General features: G+C 41.7%; 1 long non-coding RNA gene across 1 annotated transcript; it reads left to right on the forward strand.

Annotated features, from left to right (window-relative positions):
• The first annotated feature begins 128 nt into the window (after positions 1–128).
• On the forward strand, positions 129–24,012 carry LOC142736445 (uncharacterized). The gene is made up of 3 exons (XR_012880555.1): positions 129–277; positions 8,289–8,511; positions 23,936–24,012. It is a non-coding gene; the product is annotated as an uncharacterized LOC142736445 (long non-coding RNA).
• The last annotated feature ends 1,175 nt before the right edge of the window (positions 24,013–25,187 follow it).

Genomic DNA, 25,187 nt, shown 5'->3' on the forward strand with positions numbered 1-25,187 from the left:
TTTACAAGCCCTTTCACCTACATAGTCTAAAACGCTTTTAATGTCTGTAAAGAATCTTTACGGAGTTTGGCCTTTTCCTCTAACCTTCTCTCCCCAGTGTATTATGTGTGTTTCCATAGGAATGAATACCTAAGTGCTCAGCCTACTGCTGCTTCCACATCAGAAAACAAGCTTCTGTGTGATAAGCAGCATCTTTCAGAATATCACCCACTCATCTTGAAGACAGTCTAAGAAACCATGATCGGTGGAGAGAAATAACATGACCACAGAGGTAGAGGTAAGGTCTTATCACTATCATATGTTTGTCTAGATGCTCTACTTATGCACTGATGAAAGTTTCTAAAATGGTCCAAATCACAATGACAAAAGGTCATCAATGAAAGTCGCATAGATTATCTCTCTACTCTTTTCCTCAAAAACTGCTGTGGGCAGAACTTTTTCCTTCTGCGTTGATTACAATGAAGTTTCAAAGTATTTTACATTGATAACTGTACTTGTTCTTATTCTGTATGTTGTCACCATTGTAGAGCACTACAGAAGATGATGGAACTACGTGAATATTATTATTGTGATTATTAATTATTATGAGCCTTTTTAGCTAATTCAATGTTCTTGTAAGTAACATATTGTCATGGCTGTGGGGTATGTGGACCCACTGGGCCGCTCCGCCATAGCGAAGTAGCAGCTGGTCAAATGAGAGTCAATAATAGTCTCTAGGACAAGAGTACCTGGGTAGATGACTTATACCGGATAATCAGAAGCTGGCTTGTGCCGGACTATCGGAAGCTGGCTTGTGCCGGACAACAGGGCTTGTCTCGGATAAGGGAGACGGATACTGAAGTAATCTTGGACACTGGACTTGGCAAGGACACCAGACACAGATACTAAAGTCGTCACAAACACAGGACTTGGCACGAACACCGGACACGGATGCTGAACTCATCATGGACACTGGACTTGGCACGGACACAGGTACTGAAGTCGTCATGGACACTGGACTTGGCACGGACACAGGTACTGAAGTCGTCATGGACACTGGACTTGGCACGGACACCGGATATGGATACAAAAGTTGTCACGGACACTGGACTTGGCACGGACAGCAGAGACGGATACTGAAGTTGACACAGGCACAGGACTTGGCACTGGATTTGTCACCGAACATGGATACTGGACTTGACACCGAACACGAACACTGGATACAAGATACGGGATACAGAATAAGGCTTGGGAACCTTTGCAGACAAACACAGGTTTAGATACAACATTGCTCAGGCAATGAGAAAGTGGGCAGAGTTGAGTTCCTTTTAATGTCCTGGGTATGCTGGGATTGGTCTGGGGTGATATTCCTGGTGCGCTCGCTGGCCCTTTAAGACCGGGGAAGAGTGCGCGCATGCACCCTATGGGCATTGGCCAGAGGAGAGAGCAGTGTTTGCCGGCCTCTCGGGAAGGAGATATCGGTAATGCTTCAGAGTCCTGCGGTCGTGGGTACCGGTAAGTGGGAAATGCCGGTGGTCAGCATCCGCGGACCTTACAGTACCCCCCATTATGCCCCCTCTTCTTAGGTCCAGACCGTAAGAGGAACTTCTTAATGAGAGCTGGGGCATCCACATTCTCTTCAAGCTCCCAAGACCTCTCCACAGGATTAAAACCCTTCAAATCCAGCAGGTAGAAGGTCCTCCCTCCTACCTGTTTGTAGTCCAGGATCTCCTTGACCTCAAAGACATCAGAATAACCGCTGGGAGCAATTGCAGAGCCAGGAGATTTACTGTACCGGTTCAGGACCATAGGTTTCAGGAGGGACACATGGAACGAATTGGGAATCTTAAGAGTAGGGGGCAGATGCGATTTTGAAGACGCAGAGTTGATCTGTTGCAGGGTTTCAAAGGGACCAAGAAATCTGGGAGCGAGTTTGTAGGAGGGAATTTTCAAACAAATATTTTTAGAAGGCAACCAGACTTTGACTCATGGAATAAATTGAGGAGGAAGTCTTCTTTTCCTATCGGCATATTTCTTCATGCGATTCACTGCCTGAAGGATCGCGGACTTGGTTTGCTGCTAGCCTGAAGAAAGAAGAATTGGCTGCAGGCACTTGAGATGTAGCCGGTACAGGAACACCAACACGTGGATGTTGGCTGCAGACAATAAAAAATGACGATGTAGCATTAGACTCACTCGTGTGATTATTGTAAGGGAATTTGGCCCAAGAATGAAGATGCACCCAATTGTTGTATTGAACAGATATAAAATGACGAAGATAATTTTCTAGCACTTGATTAATCCTTTCAACTTGGCCGTTGGATTGTGGGTGGTATGCAGAAGAAAAGTCTAGTTTCACATCCAAAAGTTTACACGAGGAGACATACTCCACAACATCTTTGGACTGCGGGGGCCACCAGTAGTGACGAGAAATAAAGTCCAGAGTCCTACAAATACCAGAGTGCCCTGTCATCTTGGAATTATGACCCCCAGATGAGAATTTTCTCCTTGTCAGTAGGATAAGCAAAGATTTTTCCAGTAGGAATGTCTTTAATCTGCAGAGAGTTAACCAAAATAATCCTAAAAGCGTCAATGATATGTTGAGGAACCTCTTTTGAGTTATCTGTTATCTGCCTCAAACGACTGAGACTTGTCCTTTATATTTTTATCAGCAGGACGGATATGAAGTAGGAACTGGAATCTGGCAAATAACAGCGACCATCTGGCTTGACGAGGGTTCAGTCGTTGTGCAGACTGTAAATAAGTGAGGTTCTTGTGATCGTGTAGATGATAATAGGGTGAGCAGCCCCCTATAGCAAATGCCACCACTCTTCTAAGGCTAATTTGACGGCCAGTAACTCACGGCCCCCAATTGAGTAGTTTCGTTCTGCAGGAGAGAACAGTTTTGAGAAGAAGCCACAGGATACCGCCTTACCCTTAAGTTTCTTTGAAAGAGAAGTGCTCCAGCACCAATGGAAGAAGCGCCAACCTGAGAATTGGAGGGACACATCAGTATGGTGAAGAATGGAAGCAGAAGTGAAGGCGCTCTCGAGATTGGTGAATGCCGACTTTGCCCCAGGTGTCCAGTCCTTAGCATTCATTCCTATCTTGGTGAGAGCAGAGATAGGAGCGGTAAGTGAAGAAAAAATTGGGATAAACTGGCGATATAAATTTGAGAAACCAAGAAATCTCTGTATATCATGGAGACCTTGAGGACGTGGCCACTCTAAGACGGACCAAACTTTCTTTGGATCCATCTGGAGTCCACAATCTGAAATTATATAGCCCAGAAAGGGCAAGGATTTCTTTTCGAATACGCACTTTTCAAGTTTGGCGTAGAGGTTATTCCCCCTTTACTGCGATAGGACTTGGTGAACATACTTCCAGTAAGTCATCAGATCTGGTGAATAAATCAAGATGTCATCCAGATACACCACCACACTGACATACAGTAGATCCCGGATTTATGTTGTTTATGAATTCCTGGAACACAGCTGGAGCATTACACAATCCAAAGGGCATCACGAGATATTCATAGTGGCCGTCTCGGGTGTTGAATGCGGTTTTCCATTAGTCTCCTTTGCGGATACGGATCGAGTTGTAAGCCCCGCGTAATTCCAGCTTTGTGAAAATCTTGGCCATAAAACCGTCCACGAGGAGGTGAAGCTTCAGGGAGAAATTCAATTGGACAATCGTAAAGACGATGGTGAGGCAGGACCTCGGCATCCTTCTTGCTAAAGACATCTGCAAAACAGGCATAATGTAAAGGCAGACCAGGGAGTGAATGAGATATCGGGGACTGGAAAGAACGAACCTGAGGCAGGCAGTGGTGATGACACCCACTGGAGAACCTCTCCGAAATTCCAGTCAAGGACAGGAGCGTGTTTTGGCGAAGCCTTGGTAGACTCACCAGGATAGGGTTAATAGCTTATGGCAGAACATAAAAGCTATTTGTTCCGAGTGAAGAACTCCCACTTGCAACTTTAGAGGTTCAGTAATGGAAAGAATTTGGTCTGCTAGAGGTTGACCATTTAGAGAAGCAACTGCTAGAAGTTTCTCCAGAGGAGTCGTGGGCAAGTGGAGACGGTCTACTAAGGCCTGATGGATGAAATTAGCATCCGCTCCAGAATCCAGATAGGCTGAAACGTAGTGCGATTCCTCACCAGAGGAGATTGTCACAGGAATCCATAAGTTTGCAGAGAGTTTTGCAGCAGGCGTTGGGCCACCTAGGGTAGTCTCACCTATCAACACTAGGTGCTGGAGTTTCTGGGGACATTGATGCACAAAATGACCCTTGTGGCCACAGTATAAACATAGACAAGCGGAATGTCTGTGCTGCCGCTCCTGGTCAGACAGTCTGTCTCTGTCCACCTGCATAGGTTCTTCAGGGACAACAACTGAAGGCTGTAGCAAGGGTCTCTGGAACTTAGGCACCAGTCTGTAGGACCTTTTTTCCCAACGAACTTCCTCGGCGCGTTCTTGGAATCTCATGTCGATCCGTGTAGCCAGAAGAATTAGGGCATCCAAGGTAGATGGGAGATCACGAGCCGCCATCTCATCTTTTATTTGAGGAGCTAATCCCTGCCAGAAGGTTGCCATCAAGGCTTCATTATTACAGGCAACCTCTACTGCCAAAGTACGGAACTGGATGGCGTATTCTCCTACTGTCGATTCCCCTTGTCGGAGAGTTAGAAGCAAAGCAGCTGCAGAAGACGCTCGGCCAGATTCTTCAAACACTGGGCGAAAAGTCTCCAAGAATAACTGTAGGTTGGAAGATTCCAGCCCCTCACTTTCCCAGATAGGGTTCGCCCGTGCCAGAGCTTTGCCACAGAGGAGGGAGACAATAAAGGCAACCTTGGTCAGATCAGAGGGGAAAAGATGTGCATGCAACTGGAAGTGGATATTGCACTGGTTGATAAAGCCTCTACAGATTTTTGCATCTCCATTGTAACAAGGTGGAAGTGGCAATGAAATTCCGGACCCAGAACCGACTGGAGTGATGGCGGGTAGTAGAGTAGGTGGAGCAGCAACTGGATCAAGATCCAAGCGTGTGGCATTAGAGCTGACCGCTTGAAGAAGATGATCCTAGTGTGCACGGAGATCTTGCATGTCCGCTTGCATTACTTGGACCGGCGTCATGGATTGACAAGCGGGATCCATGGTCTGAAGAAACTGCTGTGGGGTATGTGGACCCACTGAGCCGCATCGCCCTAGCAGAGTAGCAGCTGGTCAAAAGAGAGTCAATAATAGTCTCTAGGACAAGAGTACCTGGCTAGATGACTTGTGCCGGATAATCAGAAGCTGGCTTGTGCCGGACTATCGGAAACTAGCATGTGCTGGACTATCAGAAGTTGGTTTGCGCCGGACTATTGGAAGCTGGCTTGTGCTGGACAACCAGACTTGTCTCGGATATAGGATGCAGATACTGAAGTTGTCTTGGGCACTGGACTTGGCATGGACGCCGGACACGGATACTGTAGTCGTCACGGACACTGGACTTGGTATGGATACCGACGTCTTCACGGAAACTGGACTTGGCACGGACACGGATACTGAAGTCATCACAGACACTGAACTTAGCACGGACACCGGACACGGATACTGAAGTCGTCACGGACACCGGATGCTGGATCTGACACAGAACACGGACACTGGATATTGGAAACAAGATACAGGAAACGGGATACGAGGTGCAGGATAATGCTTGGGAACCATTGCAGACCAACACTGCGTAATATACAACATCTCAGGCAATTAGGAAGGTGGCATAGTTCCTTTGAAAGTCCCAGGCGTGCTGGAATTAGTCTGGGGTGATATTCCTGGTGCCCTGGCCCTTTAAGTCCGGGGATGAGTGCGCACGCGCACCGTCAGGGCATCGGCCAGAGAAGAGAGCAATGTGTGCCGCCTCTCAAGGGAAGGAGACACTGGCAAAGCTTCAGAGTCCTGCGGTGGGAAAAGTAGTGTGTTACATCAATGTTAAAAATAAAAAATACTTTATTGAATAATTATTAAAAACAATGTTAGATGAAAAAATTTTTGACGTTGTGCCAAAGTCCCCTAGATTGGCACACTGAGACAATATTATGTCTAAATTAATTGCTTCGTTTTATTAAAGATATATGTGTCTAGCCTCCCCCTGTGTATATGCGAGGAGGCTCTGCAATAGTCCCTGATCCAGAGATTAAAGTGTTAATTATTAGCAAATGGCTGTCCCCCTCAGTATCAATGACGAGACAGTCAACCTGCATATGACACTAAAGGTTCCTCCAACGGGCTGTAATTAAAGCCCTGCGGTGGAGAAATCCCTGCATCAATACAACCATATGGGTTGTATGTGCATGTGTCCCATGCAAGTAGACACGGCACAGCAGAGTTGAGACTGTTGCGTGCTAGCTAGTCCTCTATGTATGAGCTTGACATAGCAGAGCTGTAACTGCTCCGTGAGGACAACTCTGCAGGAGGAGTAACTGATCAGATAGTGTGCTCACACAGTGATCTCCAGTCCCACGTAACCATTAGTATTCTGCCTGTCAGGCAGTTGTATCACTAAATCGAGGTGTGTTTACTTTGTGCAGATAAGGCTGCCGAGGTCAGTCACATACACATGGGAAGGGTTGAGAGAAGGTGAGCTAGTCCTCATACATAGAGGACTAGCTAGCACGCAACAGTCTCAACTCTGCTGTGCCGTGTCTACTTGCATGGGACACATGCACATACAACCCATATGGTTGTATTGATGCAGGGATTTCTCCACCGCAGGGCTTTAATTACAGCCCGTTGGAGGAACCTTTAGTGTCATATGCAGGTTGACTGTCTCGTCATTGATACTGAGGGGGACAGCCATTTGCTAATAATTAACACTTTAATCTCTGGATCAGGGACTATTGCAGAGCCTCCTCGCATATACACAGGGGGAGGCTAGACACATATATCTTTAATAAAACGAAGCAATTAATTTAGACATAATATTGTCTCAGTGTGCCAATCTAGGGGACTTTGGCACAACGTCAAAAATTTTTTCATCTAACATTGTTTTTAATAATTATTCAATAAAGTATTTTTTATTTTTAACATTGATGTAACACACTACTTTTCCCACTCCCCGTTCCTTTGTTCATATATCGATAATTGGTGGTGTACACCTAGTGTGAATTACTCCAACATATTATATATAAAATTGTAAGAGGGTAATACCTATCTAAATATATCAGAGTCCTGCGGTGGCAGATGCTGTTAAGTGGGGAATGCTGGCGGTCAGCTACCGCGGGCCTTACACATAAAACTGTGTTTTACAGCCCCTCAGCTATTTGTAATCTTTTTCTTATCATGTTCTTCTCAGACAGTTTTGCTTAATTTAAAAATAATCCAGATTTTTCAGATATTTGTCGTAGCCATAGAGATTATGCATGAATGTTTATTAATGTGGTGCACATATTCTATATTGATGGACACCTGCCAAAATGAATTAATTGAGGTATGGAACATAGTCACATATGACAGGTGTATGTGAGCATTTTCTTCAGCAATACCTGTGAGGGCACAATACACCAAGTACACATACTGTATGTGTTTCAAAATAAATGCCTCATCTTACAGTAATTGTGTAACGTTTGAATGGGTTTTCCAAGACTTTAAAAAAATCTTTCCTAGGGCAGGGAATGCTGTAAAATAATAAACTATCGGATATTCACCCCTGAAATGCCCCCCCCCCCCACACTCTAGCTTAGCCGCTCTGTTCCCCACCGCTCCGTTACCGATGAGCGGCACGTGACCGCTGCAGGAGCTTCCAGGACCAGAGCGCCAGGGACCAGCTGCGATGCAGTGGCAGGTAAGGGGGGAAATTTCATGGATAAGTACCAGATAGTTTGTTATTTTACAACATTTCCTGTCCTAGGAAAGATTTTCAAAAGTCCCAGAAAACCCTTTTAACTATTTAGAAACATTCTTAACAGATCCAAATAAATTAATATGGTGACTATTTTACAGCCACTGCAAAGATGACCAATAATTAAAACAGTGAATGTGACCATACTAAATAAAGATAGTGGTGTACAACAGTTTCTTGCTCTATTCACCTAATATCATGTCTTCAATTCATAACTGAGTCATAATAGCTATGCTAGTTGGGCTTTCCAATGGAGACCAACAAATCGTAATGGATCCCATTGACTTATAATGGGGTGGTCAGGTTTCCGTCGGGTTTGCATGCACTTCCCAAGTAAGTGTCCCCAAAAAACCACGTTATATGAATATGGAATACAAAACTTACACTTCAACTTTACATTTCTATGTTTGTTTTTCCTCTACAGACTTACAATCGGATGCTTGAAAAGCTCATTACATTTGGACACAAAAGTAACTACAATTTGTAGACATAAGAAATCATAGATTATGACTATGGATTATATTCAGAGGAGTTGCACTGCTAATATACCACACAGGAAGAAAAATGAAGCAAAATTACATTTGTTTAAAGAAAATACCGTCATTGGGATACGCAGATGTTTCACTTCATCAGCCAGACTGATGCAGGTATATTTATAATATTCAATTTTTTCATATTTTCTATTACAAAATGTGTTAGTAACACTTCTGGTTAAGAGGTGTTTGCAGAAAAACATTTTGGATAGAGTTTTTTTTGTAACGGGAAATTTCAACAGTGTTTGATACAAGGATTGATCTTCAAAGTCCAGCCTTCCATTGGAAGCTGATTTGGAGCCCATCACTTGCTGCCAGGTACAACTAGGAACAAAATTTCTAGCTAATAATTTATCAGAGCATGTTGGGACAGTAGCACCACACACACTATCAGACACATAAGTAAAAAATGATGGATGGTGGCATGAGTCATCAAACCCTAGAGCAAACCCCTAAATTAATTCAGACCCCTAAATTAAATCAGACCCCAAAATTAGACCTCAGACCAGACCACAAATTTCCTTCTGACACCAGACCAGACGCCTAAGTTAATTTAGACCTCAAAATAATTCAACCCCTAGACCCCTAAATTAATTCAGACACCTAAGTCAGACCCCAGACCAGTCCCCTAAGTCAGACACTAGATCCTTAAATGAGACCCCAGAGCAGACCCATAAATCAGACCCCAAAATTAATCAGACGCCAGATCATACCCAGACGTAAAAAAATCAACAGATATTTATCTGACTCCTGGCTTCTCTTGTCTTCAGTGCCCAGAACACAAGTCCTGACACCATCCAGAGTGAAGCTGTTGTATGTACCAGAGTACACAACATCCTGACACTACTTAGCAAACTTGTAAAGTTCCTGCAGTTACTGTAAATAAACTTCTAGTAGAATGGAACCAGATCCAAATAAATTAATATGGTGACTATTTTACAGCCACTGCAAAGATGACCAATAATTAAAACAGTGAATGTGACCATACTAAATAAAGATAGTGGTGTATAGAAATCCATGTCAATGACTCAATGACACTCACATTAGGGTGTGGGCTTCTCTTATGAATTTGTGATCTAGTGTGACCTTGCCTATTTATACCAGTACTGATCTGAATCCCAGAGTACCAGGCTGTGTGCCCTTGTTAAGTCCTTTCAGAGTTTGTGAACTGCAAGAAAACAAAAGGTCATATACCAGGTATTTAGTGAATAGTCATCAAACAAACAGAAAAACAGGTGTAACACTAATAGATTGTACTTAATATGGGTAATTGTTGACAGATAATTATAGTAGTGAGAGGCAGATTATAATGTGGTTCCCTTATACCGCCATGGCAATGAAATGAACAACCATAGTGGTATATACTGATCGGGGTGTCGAAAGTGCCTTAAATATATCATAATACTCAGTCTGATATACAGTGCCTATACAGTAATACAGTGATCAGAATAATTTATCATCTTGTGTAAATTGTCAGACCATTCCTTCCTAGTAAAGGGGGGCACAAACTTCTAGAGATTAAAGGCTAAGTAGACCTTTGAAATATTTTTTTTTCTAATAAAACTGTCTAGCAGTGTGTTTTGTGCTACTTTCTAAATACTTTTTATTAAAAATTATTTTTACTTTTTGAGATACTGCGGCTTTGTATCCTGCATACAGAGCAGCTGTATCTACCGCTGAAACCTGAATCCGTCAGGTCAGTGGCACTGACGGGTTCAGTGTCAGCGGGTCCAGCATGTCTCTGACACGCAGGATCCACCTGTTATCGATCACATCTAAGTTCATAACATAGATGTGATTGATAACAGCTCAGGACCCGCTGTCAATGATCCGTCAGTGCCGCGGACCTGACATATTCAGCGCAAGATACAGCTACTCTGTATGCAGTATACAAAGCAGCTGTATATCTAAAAGTAAAAATAATTTTTAAGAAAAACTATTTAGGAAGTTGCACATAACACACTGACTAATTTTTATTAAAGAAAAAAAGAAGATAAGTCGATTTCAAAGGTGTACAGAGCCTTTAAGGTTGTAGAACTGGAATGTATGACATATAGGTTTTGATCTTCTGGGTATAAACAAATGGAAAATTGACTATTGCAACCCTTTACTGACTTTTCTATTCTATTATCCAAATTGTTCTCTATGCAAAAAAATAAATCACACACTACTTGATAATCGCAAATATATTTATCATGTGTTGAATTTTTGTGACATAGTTACTTACTTACATAGCACAGTTGATAAAAGACATATGGCCATCAAGATCAACCAAGGGATGGGAGAAAGGGAAGGAATATGGATAAACTTTAGAACGTTACCCCTATTAATCCAGAGGAAGGTAAAACAAAAAAAGGCATGAACCAACCTGCCCTAGAAAAGGAAAAAATTCCCTCCTGATCCCAAGTGGCGATCAGAATGAATCAACATTCAAATTAGAATTTTATGCATTGATATAAGTGCTGATATTAGTTTGTTCTAAGAAATGATCTAAGCCTTTTTTGAAGCAATCTACTGTTCCTGCTTTGACCAGCTTCTGCAATAGACTATTCCACAGATTCAGGCCTTATGCACACAAGCATGTTCGGTTTGTGATATACGGACTGCACTTCAGTCACATGTCCCGAACCGAACACAGTTCAGGGAGCCGGGCTCCTAGCATTATAGTTATGTATGATGCCATGAGTCCATGCCTCCCTGCGGGAATACTGTCCCGTACTGAAACATGTTTTGCGGCTGACATGCGGTCTGTATATCACGGACCGAACACGGTCGTGTGCTTGAGGCCTCACAGTTCTCACAGTAAAGAAGGCTTGTTGCCGCTGAAGATTGAACCTTTCCTTCTCCAGACGGAGGGTGTGCCCCCTTGTCTTTTGAGTGGATTTTGCATGGAACAGGTTTTCACAATATTTTTTGTACAGGTCATTTATATACCTTTACAAGTTAATCATGTCCCCCCTTAGACGTCTCTTTTCAAGACTAATTAACGTATATAGTTCCTTAATAGCCCCGCAAACATTTTCCCCACGATGGATGTTAAGCTTACTGGTCTACAATCACCTGTGGTAGCCTAAAGACTTTTTTGAAAATGTGCACCATACTTGCCCTATGCCAGTCCATTTGCACTATACCAGTCGCGGGAAATTCTTAAAATATTATGAACAGGGTACAGAAATAACTGAACTAAGTTATTTAAGAACTCTTGGGTGTAACCCATCTGGTCCCAGGGTCTTGTTCACATTTATTTTATTTAACCTATCTTGGACCAGAGCCAGCCAATTCAGTATAATTGATGGGTTAACAGCACTGGCACCGGCTATATCAGCTGCTCTTTCTGCTGTTGTAAATACAGAGCTAAAGAACCCACTTAGTAACTCTGCCTTCTCTTGACCCACCCCCCTGATTAACTCTCCGTTATCACTATTTAGGGGTCCTACATGTTCTGACCTTGTTTTTTTTTTGCATTTAAAGGAGTTGTCCAGGATTAAAAAAACATGACCACTTTCCTTTAGATACAGCAACACACCTGTCCATGGGTTATATCGGTTATTGCAGCTCAGCTCTATTGAAGTTAATAAGTCTGAGTTGCAATACGCAATACCACACACAACTGGAGCACAGGTTTGAAGTTAAGCAGACAGGTTATTCTATTCCTAAACAGCAATATTTTAGGATTTGTTTTTCTTTTTTTGGCCACCTGCCTTTAATTTTGTATTTTTACTGTTTTTTTTTGCTTTTTTACATATTTTTATCAGCTGTTTGTAATTTTCAAAAACCAAAGCTGAACGCTCAGTTTTTAATTTTTAAATGCATTTTTCTTCCATCTTTTCTTGTGATTAATCACCCTTTTTACAGTAGGTGTAAGCAATGTGGGGTTTAATGTTAGTCATTTATGCTTGTTACCTATAGAAATACATTTTGTAGTATAATCACCCAAAGCAGATTTTATCATTTGTACCGTTATTTGACATTAGTTTCCAATCTATGTCCTGAAGTTCAGTCCTCAACCTGTGGAAATTGGCCCTCTTAAAATTGTGCTTTTGCCCTCCCAGTCTGTGTTTGCTTTTTTTATAGTTTATGTAAAATGAAAATATCATGTGGTCATTGTTACCAAGGTTTTTACATACAGCGTCATTCCCAACAAGTTCTGTATTGCTAGAAATTATCAGATATAACAGAGCATCACTTCTTGTCGCATCTTCCACAAACTGGGCCATACAATTCTCCTGCAACTGCGATTTTCTGCAATTATATCTTCTCCAATTCCATTTCCTTCTGTTGATTGCGATATTGCGCTGTCTTTTTCCAATTCATAATCTGAGTAGTACAGTGCCTAAGGCAACGTCAATTTGGAAAACAGGTCTTAAAGGGGTTGTCCACAACCGTACAAGCTGTTCTGGTGGGCTCCGGGCAGATGGCTCCGGTCACGGATTAGCTGCCGAGCTGCAGTACTGCAGCACTGCCGCTATGCAATGTACGGAGCCATCTGCTTCCTGCTCCATACACTGCATACTGTGCAATAACATCCGGTGCCTGCAGGCAGCTGATCGGTGCAGGGTCCGGGTGTTGGACCCGCACTGATCATTAACTGATGACCTATCTGATAGGTCATCAGTTGTCCGGTCGTGGACAATTCTTTAATTCTGAGTATCAGTTCCAGTAATTCAGCCTCAGGGTAGCACATTTATCAATGTATTTACATCACTTTTCTGGCACAAATACCTTAAAAAAAAATATGGCGTTTAAACTTAATGCCCTATTGACGAAGCCCTGTGCCACATTTTCCAACACATTCATAAAAGTGGATGGGGCTTCAGAGACAAGTGCAATTAATTTATGTTAGATTTCTAACACTTTCTAACAATAAATGTGCCCAGTACATGAATACATGAATGTGTTGTTGGCTGAGCTTAGTTCCAGTTTAGTTCAATACACCCCCCCCCCCCCCACACCCTGGGACAAGATAGTCTAGTGCTTGTTCACCACCCCCATTCCTATTTAGAGTGGAGAAGAAGATGGCATGACTCATGTTCCTCCTACCCGAGTTTACTCCTTTTTGGTACCTGTGGAGATGGGGGAATCCCATGAGGAAAGAAAAGAGTCCTTTATATTCTAAAACTCATGAAGTAATTTACAATCTGAGAGGTACCCCATTACTAATTACTTCATGATATCTCTATGTGCTTATAGGTATGAATTACATTTCACCCCCACTATTGGTTACCCCTACTGCAGTTATTAATGCAATGCTAAACTTCTGACTGACCGCCCCTGTAAAACCGACTTTCAACTAAGTAGGAGACCCCGTATTTCTCATATTATTTCAAGAGAATATGATCTAGTTTTGCCTTTCACATTGCTGTTTTTTTCACATTAAATGAGAATTTGGCATACTCTTTAGCTTCCATTCTTCAACAGCCCAAAAATTAATAGTTATAATGAATGCTATATATTTGCAAATATTCTCTGTTTGGAGATCCCTTTTTAAAAAAAATTTTTTTATTATATTAATATAGTATTAATATTGCCATTATGCATTTAATTGTTCTGCATGTTCATTGAGTTGGGTTGTCAATACTATCCATTTACATAATGTTTTTTTTTATAGAAATGTGTTACTGTCATTGTTTCTCACTGTATCTAGCAGACGTACACAAGCTCAGTGCTTCTTTGTGCAATGTACGATTCAACTAAGTAGCATGTAATGTGTGGGAATGCAGCGATCCCACTTCCTCCATTGTGGTTTGGGCGATTGACAGCTCCGACCTGTTGTTAAATAAATGGAGGGAGGGGTGTGTAATTAGCAGCAGAGCTGCGGTGCCCTCCAGGAGAGAACACAAACAGGTAGAGTGTTTGTTGCTAAGGGGACGTCAGTTGGTCCTGACTAAGGAGCTTCCTTTGGACAGTGTCCATTAAAGTGCTCCAGCAGGTGAAAGTGACACTGTTTTTTCTACATATGGGGATCCGAAGGTTCTCGCAGGACAATCTCCTTCAAATACCTCCTGAAGACTAAAATACTTATTTTTCTAAAAATAGAAACTCAACAGCCAAAACTTATTGATACAAGGATATCTGCCATACATTTACTTCAGTCAGCTGGATTATCACTTCTATTCCAATGTTCGTTTTTATCCTTTTTAAATATGCCACTTGACGCTTAGATAAATAGGACCTGTCATCCATGCTGTCTAGTCATAGTCATCCATGCTGCATAGTCATCCATCCTGCATATATGTTATAAATGCGGTGCCGTTTTTCAAGGCAGTGCTAAACTGGATTTAATGGAATGGACTTAGTGAATAAACTGATTTATGGATTCTGAAAACTAGAGAATTATTGGAATTTTTGTCAATTGCCTCATCCGAAGCTCATCTACTTACTGAACCAATATAATAGCACAAAACGGCACACGTAAGCGCAATTTCCTTCATGGGGCCCGTAATGATATACCTCCACTTTAATAATAAGATCTTATTATAAGATTTAGAATATTCTCAGGTTTCTTTTTATGTTCTGGATTGCACCTAGTGGTATATTGAATTTGAAGATTTTTATCAATAGTTAGTGATGTATTAACCCCACTGAAGAAGAATGTGGACTCTGTATATGAAAAGGATTACTCCTCGGAAAAATGTACAGAAAGTAAGTAACCCGGCTAGTTTTGCAACATTTGTTGAACTAGTTCTTACGTCAATAGATATTAACTCAGTCTAAAGTATTTATAGTTGATATTATTCTATACTAGATAATATAGTGTACTTAGCAGGGAGTGCAAATACAGCCACTCACAGTATACACGAGTATAGACATACTGTATACTACTGTATGAAGTATATTACGTTAGGTCATAATATATATTGGCTATTCATAGGGTAAAGTATAAACTTATATTTGGAGGTAAGCAAATTATTAATAAAAGTGTTCTGTAATATACCTTTCAGTATTGCCCCAAAATGTTAGCATTGTTTTGGGGGCAATCCCAATACTGAAAGGCATATCACAGAAAACTTTCATTAATAATTTGCTAATGGTTTCCTAATTAAAGATGATTAAAATCCTGAAACTTTGGTAGGTAAATGTATTGGACATTTATTTTGTTAAATGTAATTAATGTAATTTAACTCGTATTATAAAAATTATCATAATAATACTTGTGCAGACTTTTTTGGGCAACGTACTCCAAAAATAGATGGAGGGTTTTTTGTTGAAGGTATTGAATGGCATAGCCTGCTAAACACATCACCGCAAAAATAGAATCTACAACGTTACACATTTTACTTTACAATAAAACTCAATGACGAGATTATGAAGTGGAATGTATTCAACAAACATATAATTTATATCCGCAACCAAAAAAAAAGGATATCTGTGCACCCCCTTTTTTACTGTATACTTATTTTTTTATTAATATACTGTACCTGAGAAGTGTAACACAAACATAGTGTGAACAGGGCCTGAACAGCATTACCAAATAAATAATGTAAGGAGAGATTTTGGTTTATGCTAATGAGTTTCTTAATGCCCAAGTGGGCGTATTTTTACTTTCGACCAAGTGGGCGTTGTACAGAGGAGTGTATGATGCTGACCAATCGGCATCATGTACTCTTCTCCATTCATTTAGACAGCAGAATCGCGTTCTTACTAGAACATGATCTGCAGCCACATAAACAGCGATTCTGCTTGATTAACGTTAATCCAGTGTCCTGATAATGAATACACATGACCATCCAGCCTGGACGTCATGTGTATTCAGAATCCTGACACTTCTGAATCTTTTCTGTGAGATTCCAGCAACGGATACGAAATCTCGTTTACCTCCGTAATCTCGCGAGATTTCGTATCCGTTGCTGGAATCTCACATGAAAAAAATACCATTTTCACTCTGCAACATCGAGTGCACACTAATTTCTGTGAGGCAATGTCGCATTTGCAAAACCCCTGACAAGACAAAACAGTGGAAACCCCCCACAAGTGACCCCATTTTGGAAACTACACCCCTTGAAGAATTCATCTAGGGGTGTAGTGAGCATTTTGACCCCACAGGTGTTTCATAGAATTTATTAGAATTGGGCAGTGAAAATAAAAACAATCCCTTTTCTTCAAGAAGATGTAGCTTTAGTTTAAAAATTTTCATTTTCTCAACAAATAAATGAAAAAAGAACCCTAACATTTGTAAAGCAATTTCTCCTGAGTACGGCACTACCCCATATGTGGTCATAAACTGCTGTGTGGGCACATAGTAGGGCTCAGAAGGGAAGGAGCGCCATTTGGATTTTGGAGTGTAGATTTTGCTGGATAGGTTTCTGGGCGCTATGTAGAATTTACAAAGCCCCTGAGTGAACAAAACAGTGGAAACCCCCCAGAAGTTACCCCCATTTTGCAAACTTCACCCCTCAAGGTATTCAGCTAGGGGTGTAGTGAGCATGTTAACCCCGCAGGTGTTTTGCAGAAATTAGTGTGCACTCGATGTTGCAGAGTGAAAATTGTATTTTTTTCATAGATATTCCAATATGTGGTGCCCAGCTTGTGCCACCATAACAAGACAGCTCTCTAATTATTATGCTGTGTTTCCCGGTTTTAGAATCACCGTACATGTGGCCCTAATCTTTTACCTGGACATTCGACCAGTGAAAGAGTACCATGCGAAACTGAGGCCTAATTTGGCGATTTACAAAGTATTGGTTCACAATTGCAGAGCTGTTTTTATGTGAAGTAATAAAAGAAACAGTAGAGAAGTGAGCCCATTTTGGAAACTACACCCATCAAGGCATTTATTAAGGGGTGTAGTGAGCATTTTGACCCCACAAGTCTTTTCCATAAATGATTGCGCTGCGGATGGTGCAATGTAAAAAAAATCTAAATTTTTCCCTAGATGTGCCATTTTAGTGGCAAATATGTCGTGTCCAGCTTGTGCCACTGGAGACACACACCCCAAAAATTGTTAAAAGGGTTCTCCCGGGTATGGCGATGCCATATATGTGGAAGTAAACTGCTGTTTGGGCACGCTGTAGGGTTCAGAGGGAAGGGAGCGCCATTTGGCTTTTGGAGCATGTATTTTGCTTGGTAGTAGTTTTGTTTGGAGTGTTACTGGTTTTTCAATTTATAATGTGGGGGCATGTGTAAGCTAGGCAAAGTATATCAGGGGCATAGTCAGGTGGTATAATAATGAGGTAAAAAAAAACACTATAAAATAATCCATAGATATTTTGCTGTGAAGCAATCCTTTCTGCATAGGCCGGTGTCGCACTCATAAATGGTGTCCTTTCTTACCCCCCTTTTGATACACACTTTGCACCTTTGTAATTTGGGGAATTTTGCTGGGAGAGTGTTGTCCTGGTATAATACGGGCAGCCTCGCTTCCACTGGATATGTTTGGGCCCTACCGTTCCTGGTTCCCTAATTTTAGGGCCTTGATAATTCGCCTCTTGAAACAGAAGAAATGTTCCCCTCGGGCCTGCACAGTTGCATATTTTTTCTTTCCTGGCTTATTGGAGTCTTAACTAATTTTATTTTTTGGTAGACATAGTGAGGACTGTTTTTTTGCAGGGCGAGCTGTAGTTTTTATTCGTACAATTTTGGGGTACATGGGACTGTTTGATCACTTCTTATCCTATTTTTTGGGAGGCAAGGTGATCAAAAAACTGCAATTCTGGCATAGTTTTTTAGAGGTTTTTTTATACAGCAGTCACCATGCGTTATAAATTAAATGTTACCTTTATTCTGCAGGTCAGTCCGATTCCGCTGATACTAAATTGATAGAACTTTTTTATGTTTTACAACTTTTTGCTCAATAAAATTACTTTTGTAAAATTAATTAATTTTTTTCTGTCGCCAAGTTGTGAGAACCATAACGTTTTCATTTTTTAGTCGACAGAGCTGTATGAGGGCTTGTTTTTTGCGAGATGAGCTATAGTTTTTATTGGTAACATTTTTGGATACATGCGACTTTTTGATCACTTTTATTCCAATATATGTATGGCAAAGTGACCAACAAACAGAAATACTGGTATAGTTTTGTTTTACGCCATTCACTGCGTGGAATAAATAACATAATATTTTTATATTTCAGTCCGTTACGGTCGCGGCGATACCAAATATGTATGGTTTATTTTATTTTTTGAATAATAAAGGACTTGATAAGAGAAAAGGGCGATTGTGTTTTATTTTATTTTAAACTTTTATTATATGTTTTAGAACTTGTTTTGTTCACATTTTCTAACATTTAGTTTTAAGTCCCACTAGGGGACTTGAAGGTCCAACTGTCTGATGTTTGTTTTTTCTAATACATTGCACTACCTGTCTAGTGCAATGTATTAGATCGGTCAGTCATTCACTGACAGCAAGCTGATTAGGCTTCACCTCCTGGCGTAAATATAAATTTAAGATGAGGTAAATATATATAGCACCAGAACCTAGATCAGTACATACAGTGAAGGAAATAAGTATTTGATCCCTTGCTGATTTTGTAAGTTTGCCCACTGTCAAAGACATGAACAGTCTAGAATTTTTAGACTAGGTTAATTTTACCAGTGAGAGATAGATTATATAAAAAAAAAATAAAAAAAATAACATTGTCAAAATTATATATATTTATTTGCATTGTGCACAGAGAAATAAGTATTTGATCCCCTACCAACCATTAAGAGTTCAGCCTCCTCCAGACCAGTTACACGCTCCAAATCAACTTGGTGCCTGCATTAAAGACAGCTGTCTTACATGGTCACCTGTATAAAAGACTCCTGTCCACAGACTCAATTATTCAGTCTGACTCTAACCTCTACAACATGGGCAAGACCAAAGAGCTTTCTAAGGATGTCAGGGACAAGATCATAGACCTGCACAAGGCTGGAATGGGCTACAAAAACCATAAGTAAGATGCTGGGTGAGAAGGAGACAACTGTTGGTGCAATAGTAAGAAAATGGAAGACATACAAAATGACTGTCAATCGACATCGATCTGGGGCTCCATGCAAAATCTCACCTCGTGGGGTATCCTTGATCCTGAGGAAGGTGAGAGCTCAGCCGAAAACTACACGGGGGAACTTGTTAATGATCTCAAGGCAGCTGGGACCACAGTCACCAAGAAAACCATTGGTAACACATTACGCCGTAATGGATTAAAATCCTGCAGTGCCCACAAGGTCCCCCTGCTCAAGAAGGCACATGTACAGGCCCGTCTGAAGTTTGCAAATGAACATCTGGATGATTCTGAGAGTGATTGGGAGAAGGTGCTGTGGTCAGATGAGACTAAAATTTAGCTCTTTGGCATTAACTCAACTCGCCGTGTTTGGAGGAAGAGAAATGCTGCCTATGACCCAAAGAACACCGTCCCCACTGTCAAGCATGGAGGTGGAAACATTATGTTTTGGGGGTGTTTCTCTGCTAAGGGCACAGGACTACTTCACCGCATCAATGGGAGAATGGATGGAGCCATGTAGCGTCAAATCCTGAGTGACAACCTCCTTCCCTCCACCAGGACATTAAAAATGGCTCGTGGCTGGGTCTTCCAGCACGACAATGACCCGAAACATACAGCAAAGGTAACAAAGGAGTGGCTCAAAAAGAAGCACATTAAGGTCATGGAGTGGCCTAGCCAGTCTCCAGACCTTAATCCCATCGAAAACTTATGGAGGGAGCTGAAGATCCGAGTTGCCAAGCGACAGCCTCGAAATATTAATGATTTACAGATGATCTGCAAAGAGGAGTGGTCCAAAATTCCATCTAACATGTGTGCAAACCTTATCATCAACTACAAAAAACGTCTGACTGCTGTGCTTGCCAACACCGGTTTTGCCACCAAGTATTAAGTCTTGTTTGCCAAAGGGATCAAATACTTATTTCTCTGTGCACAATGCAAATAAATATATATAATTTTGACAATGTGATTTTCTGTTTTTTTTTTCAATATAATCTATCTCTCACTGGTAAAATTAACCTAGCCTAAAAATTATAGACTGTTCATGTCTTTGACAGTGGGCAAATTTACAAAATCAGCAAGGGATCAAATACTTATTTCCTTCACTGTATATACAGCACCAGAACCAAGCTCAGAACACATATACAGCATCAGAACCAAGCTTAGTACATAAATACAGTACCAGAACAAAGCTCAGTTCATATATACCGCACCAGAACTGTAACGTCCACTGGGAATGTGGACCCACTAGGCTACTCCGCCGTAACAGAGTAGCTGCTGGCCAGACAAGTAAAGGACAGTCACTGCCAGATGGTACCTTGATAGCAGGCTGGTGCCCAATTACTGGAGGTAGACTTGTGCTGGATGGCTGAGAGCAGGCTTGTTCTGGATTATCGGAAACTGGCTTGTGCTGGATTATCGGAAACTCGCTTGTGCTGGATTATCGGAAGTTGGTTTGTGCAGGATTATCGGAAGTTGGCTTGTGCTGGATTACTGGAACCATGACTGGTCATCGACACTAGACTCAGGATACAGGACTGTTCGCGGACACTGGACTGAGGATACAGGACTGGTCATGGACACTGGACTGGTCACGGACACTGCACTGGTCACGGACACTGGATTCGTCACGGACACTGGATTCGTCACGGACACTGGACTCGTCACGGACACTGGACTCGTCACGGGCACTGGACTCAGGATGCAGGACTGAACACGGATACAGAACTGGGCATGGACACTGGACTCGTCACAGACACTTGCGATGGGATTAACCGTCTGTAGCAGCTGATCCTGGCGTAATCGGAGGTCTCGCATATCATCTTGCATGACTTGAACTGCCGTATTTCCAGTGGGGTCCATTGCCTGAGCAAACCGTTACGTCCACTGGGAATGTGGACCCACTGGGCAACTCTGCCGAAACGGAGTAGCTGCTGGCCAGATAAGTAAAGGACAGTCACTGGCAGATGGTACCTTGATGGCAGGCTGGTGCCTGATTACTGGAGGTAGGCTTGTACTGGATTACAGCGAGACCTACATGACGATGTTTCCCGGCCACGACCCATTTCTGCAGAGTTTGCCGCTCAGATGTCTTCAGTTCCTTACTTTTCCAACATTTCTGCACCTGTAAACTAAGATAAAATTGTCATAGTGCCACTCTGCACGGACGGACTGTCTGATTGGAAGAGTGGTGCGTAATGATCCATTCTGTACTGCAAGTGAAATTGGATGTCACATTCCAGGCCTAAGCTGGCAACCAGTGTCGACACAAACCATCAGAAGGTGTTTGCACGACATTGTCCTTCGAACCAGACGTCCAGGTACAGTTGTAGCATTGACCACACGCCACCGCTCTCAAAGGCTTACATGGTGCACAGCAAGACCACAATGGAGGCTGGAATTGAGGTCTATCCTCTTCAGCGATGAGTCCCGCTTTTGTCTCGGACGTAATGATAGCTGGAGATTCGTCTAGAGACCACGTGGGCAATGCCATGAAGAGGCCTTCACAAGGCAACATCACACCGGTCCCACTCCCGGGATTATGGTGTGGGGTGACAATGTACGGTAGCCGGACCCCTCTAGTCTTCATTTCAGGAACGCTAACAGCTCGAATGTGTCCCAAAAGACATTTTTCAACAGAAAAACGCGAGGCCGCATGTTGCTCAAGCTACTGTCAGCAGCCTGCGTGGCCTAATCGTGCTACCTTGACTTCCAGCGTCTCCGTACTTGTCTCCCATCGAGCATATCTGGGACGTCATTGGTCGGCAATTGCAAAGGGAGCTGCCAGCAGCCAATCTTGATGATTTGCGTGCCAAAGTGCATTCAGAGTGGCATAACATTCCTCAGACAACCATTAATAATCACATTAATAGCATGCCAAGGCGTGGGAGTGCGTGTATTTCTGCACATGGTGCTCATACTCTATACTGAATAACTCAAGATGTTTGGAATATTTTTTTTTTATTTTTTTTATCATTTGCATATCATTAACATGTCTATCCATCCTGTAATTTCCAGAATTCCAAAACTTTTCCTTCTTGGTGTTTTAATTTCAATGTTGAGAAGTGTATATATATATATCACCGGGTCATCATCTCTTCAGCTATTCTATGCTGCCCTTAGATAGAGGAGCATGGGAGACCTGACAGAGCCCATTTAAGCTGAGGCTCCTTATGCGCTTATTAGTGAGATACATACAGTAACTCAGTTCACTAGTAAATTAAATTAACCACGTACATAAATGCATCATTTTAATCTATTTTAAGACATGTAGCATGAAAAGTGGGATAAGATCATAAGTTATATTCAGTATTAAATTAAATTTATGTTCAATTTGGTCTCAGAGCCAACACTAACTATATCATTGAAAGCAGCCAAAGGTAGAATTGCCAATTTCATGGTAAACGGAAAAAAATGAACCAGCATTCTAAAAGAGGTTTGGAAACGTGGTTGACATACACACACTGACAACTGAATCTCACCCCTCTGACCCCTCTTATCCCTCCAATGTACATTGACCATTTGTATGCACACTATACGTATGTTGCTTATCATTATGCTTGTGCAGTTACAAAATATTGCTTATTGTTTTTATCTATTAGTCATCATTTTCTATGAGGTGCACATATGCTTCTGTAGTATTTTGCATATACCGTTACTGTGTCCACATTGCTAACGGCAACACGTTTACATGTGGTACTTACCCCATGACTACATTACTTTGATGGGCCACACTCGTACTTGGTAATATCTATTATCTTTGATGACTATTTGTATATATTTCATACAACTATAACAAATTTATGTCATAGTTATAGATGATCATGTTATTAGTTTTGTTTAACATTTTCATTGTAGGGCCAATATACATTTCAACTAGCAATTTGTGCGTATTTGGGTAATACCCAGTTGAGTTTCCGTTTTTTAACTGTTGGTCTATGGATTTTTTATCATTATTGTATTGTTATCTTTCATGTCAATAAAGTATTTTTCTATTTCTCATTACTTTTCTGCTCCTCAGCATCCATTTTTTTCGGTTTAATATATTCAGGTGTGATGCTTTTTGGGTTTAACACCCTAGAATCAGCCCATGCAACCTAATATACCTGTATATTCTATTCACTTCTTATTGGGCCACATTGATTCATGCTGCTTTTTCGGTTTGATTATTTATTAGGGTATGTTCACACGCAAACTCAAAAACGTCTGAAAATACTGATTTTCAGACGTTTTTTAAGCCACTCGCAATTTTCGCTGCGTTTTTCGCAGTGTTTTTTACGGACGTTTTTGGAGCTGATTTCTATAGAGTCTATGAAAAACGGCTCCAAAAACGTCCCAAGAAGCGACCTGCACTTCTTTTTCACAGCCGATTTTTTTACCCGGCCGTTTATGGCCCGAAAAACGTCCGAAAATAGGCCGTGTGAACATACCCTTATTGTGCACATTTTTTGAAATTTAGATGGATCTGTTAAAGCAGAAGGCACAACGCAGATGTGAACAAAGCTTTAGTTAAATTTGTCAATCTCAGACCTCACAGTGAGTCATTTGTATTTTGTTGTTTCTTGTGACTATATAATAAATAGAGTTTTATGGTAAAAAGGTTAACAATCTACTTTTTTATAGGAAAAAAAGGAGACAGTTGCATTTCCTCCGATTAGCAAAATGCCCCCTACAGTCATATCACACACTATAAGGGTAAGTAATGTAATATTCAGCGCATTTAACCCATATGTCATATTTCACTTTTCTGGAATACAACATATAGCTACTTTTTCAGTATGTTGCTATGTAATGCATAAATGCCAACAGAGCTATGGTCTTTAAAAACGTAACAGAAATAATGTAGAAAATATGAATATAATACTGTAAATAATTGATAGACCCATCTAAAACAGTTAGGGTAATTTCACACGTAGCTTAAATACTGCGGATTTTCCACAATGGATTTTGTTGCGGAAAATCCGCAGCATAATACAGCAGCAGCAAAGTGCATGAGATTTTGCGTAAATGCTGGGCGGAAAAAACGCTCAGAAATGGACATGCGGTGCGTTTTTTTTAAAATCCGCAGCATGTCAATTGTATTTGCGTAAACGCTGCTTATTTGTTGCGGGATTTTACCATTGAATTCAATGCAGAGGTAAAACCAGCAACAAATAGCAGATGTTGAGTTTTATCCCATGTGACCGCTGCATCCAATCACAGGCTGCAGCAGTCACATGGGATGAAACGTCATCCCAGGGCTGCAGAGCGTCATGATGTCAGGACATCAGAGGGACGTGAATTTTGGCACACAGGGCGGATACGCTGTGTGCTTTTACGCAGCGTTTCCGCCAGGGGCGTAACTAGGAAAGACTGGGCCCCATAGCAAACTTTTGATTGGGGCCCCCCCTCCCCTGGGTGTCACACAACCCCCCCCCTTGTAGATAGTGCCTTTTTTACAGCCCCCCCTGTAGATAACGCCATACAGCCCCCCCTGTAGATAACGCCATACAGCCTCCCCTGTAGACTGTATGGCGTTATCTACAGGGGGGACTGTATGGCGTTATCTACAGAGGGGGACTGTATGGCGTTATCTACAGAGGGGGACTGTATGGCGTTATCTACAGGGGGGACTGTGTGGCGTTATCTACAGGGGGGACTGTGTGGCGTTATCTACAGGGGGGACTGTGTGGCATTATCTACAGGGGGGACTGTGTGGCGTTATCTACAGGGGGGGCTGTGTGGCGTTATCTACAGGGGGGACTGTATGGCGTTATCTACAGGGGGGACTGTGTGGCGTTATCTACAGGGGGGGCTGTGTGGCGTTATCTACAGGGGGGTCTGTATGACGCTATCTACAGGGGGACTGTATGGTGTTATCTACAGGGGGACTGTA

The sequence above is a fragment of the Rhinoderma darwinii genome, chromosome 1 (genome assembly GCF_050947455.1).
Source record: "Rhinoderma darwinii isolate aRhiDar2 chromosome 1, aRhiDar2.hap1, whole genome shotgun sequence".
In the NCBI taxonomy this organism is placed as follows: Eukaryota; Metazoa; Chordata; class Amphibia; order Anura; family Rhinodermatidae; genus Rhinoderma; species Rhinoderma darwinii.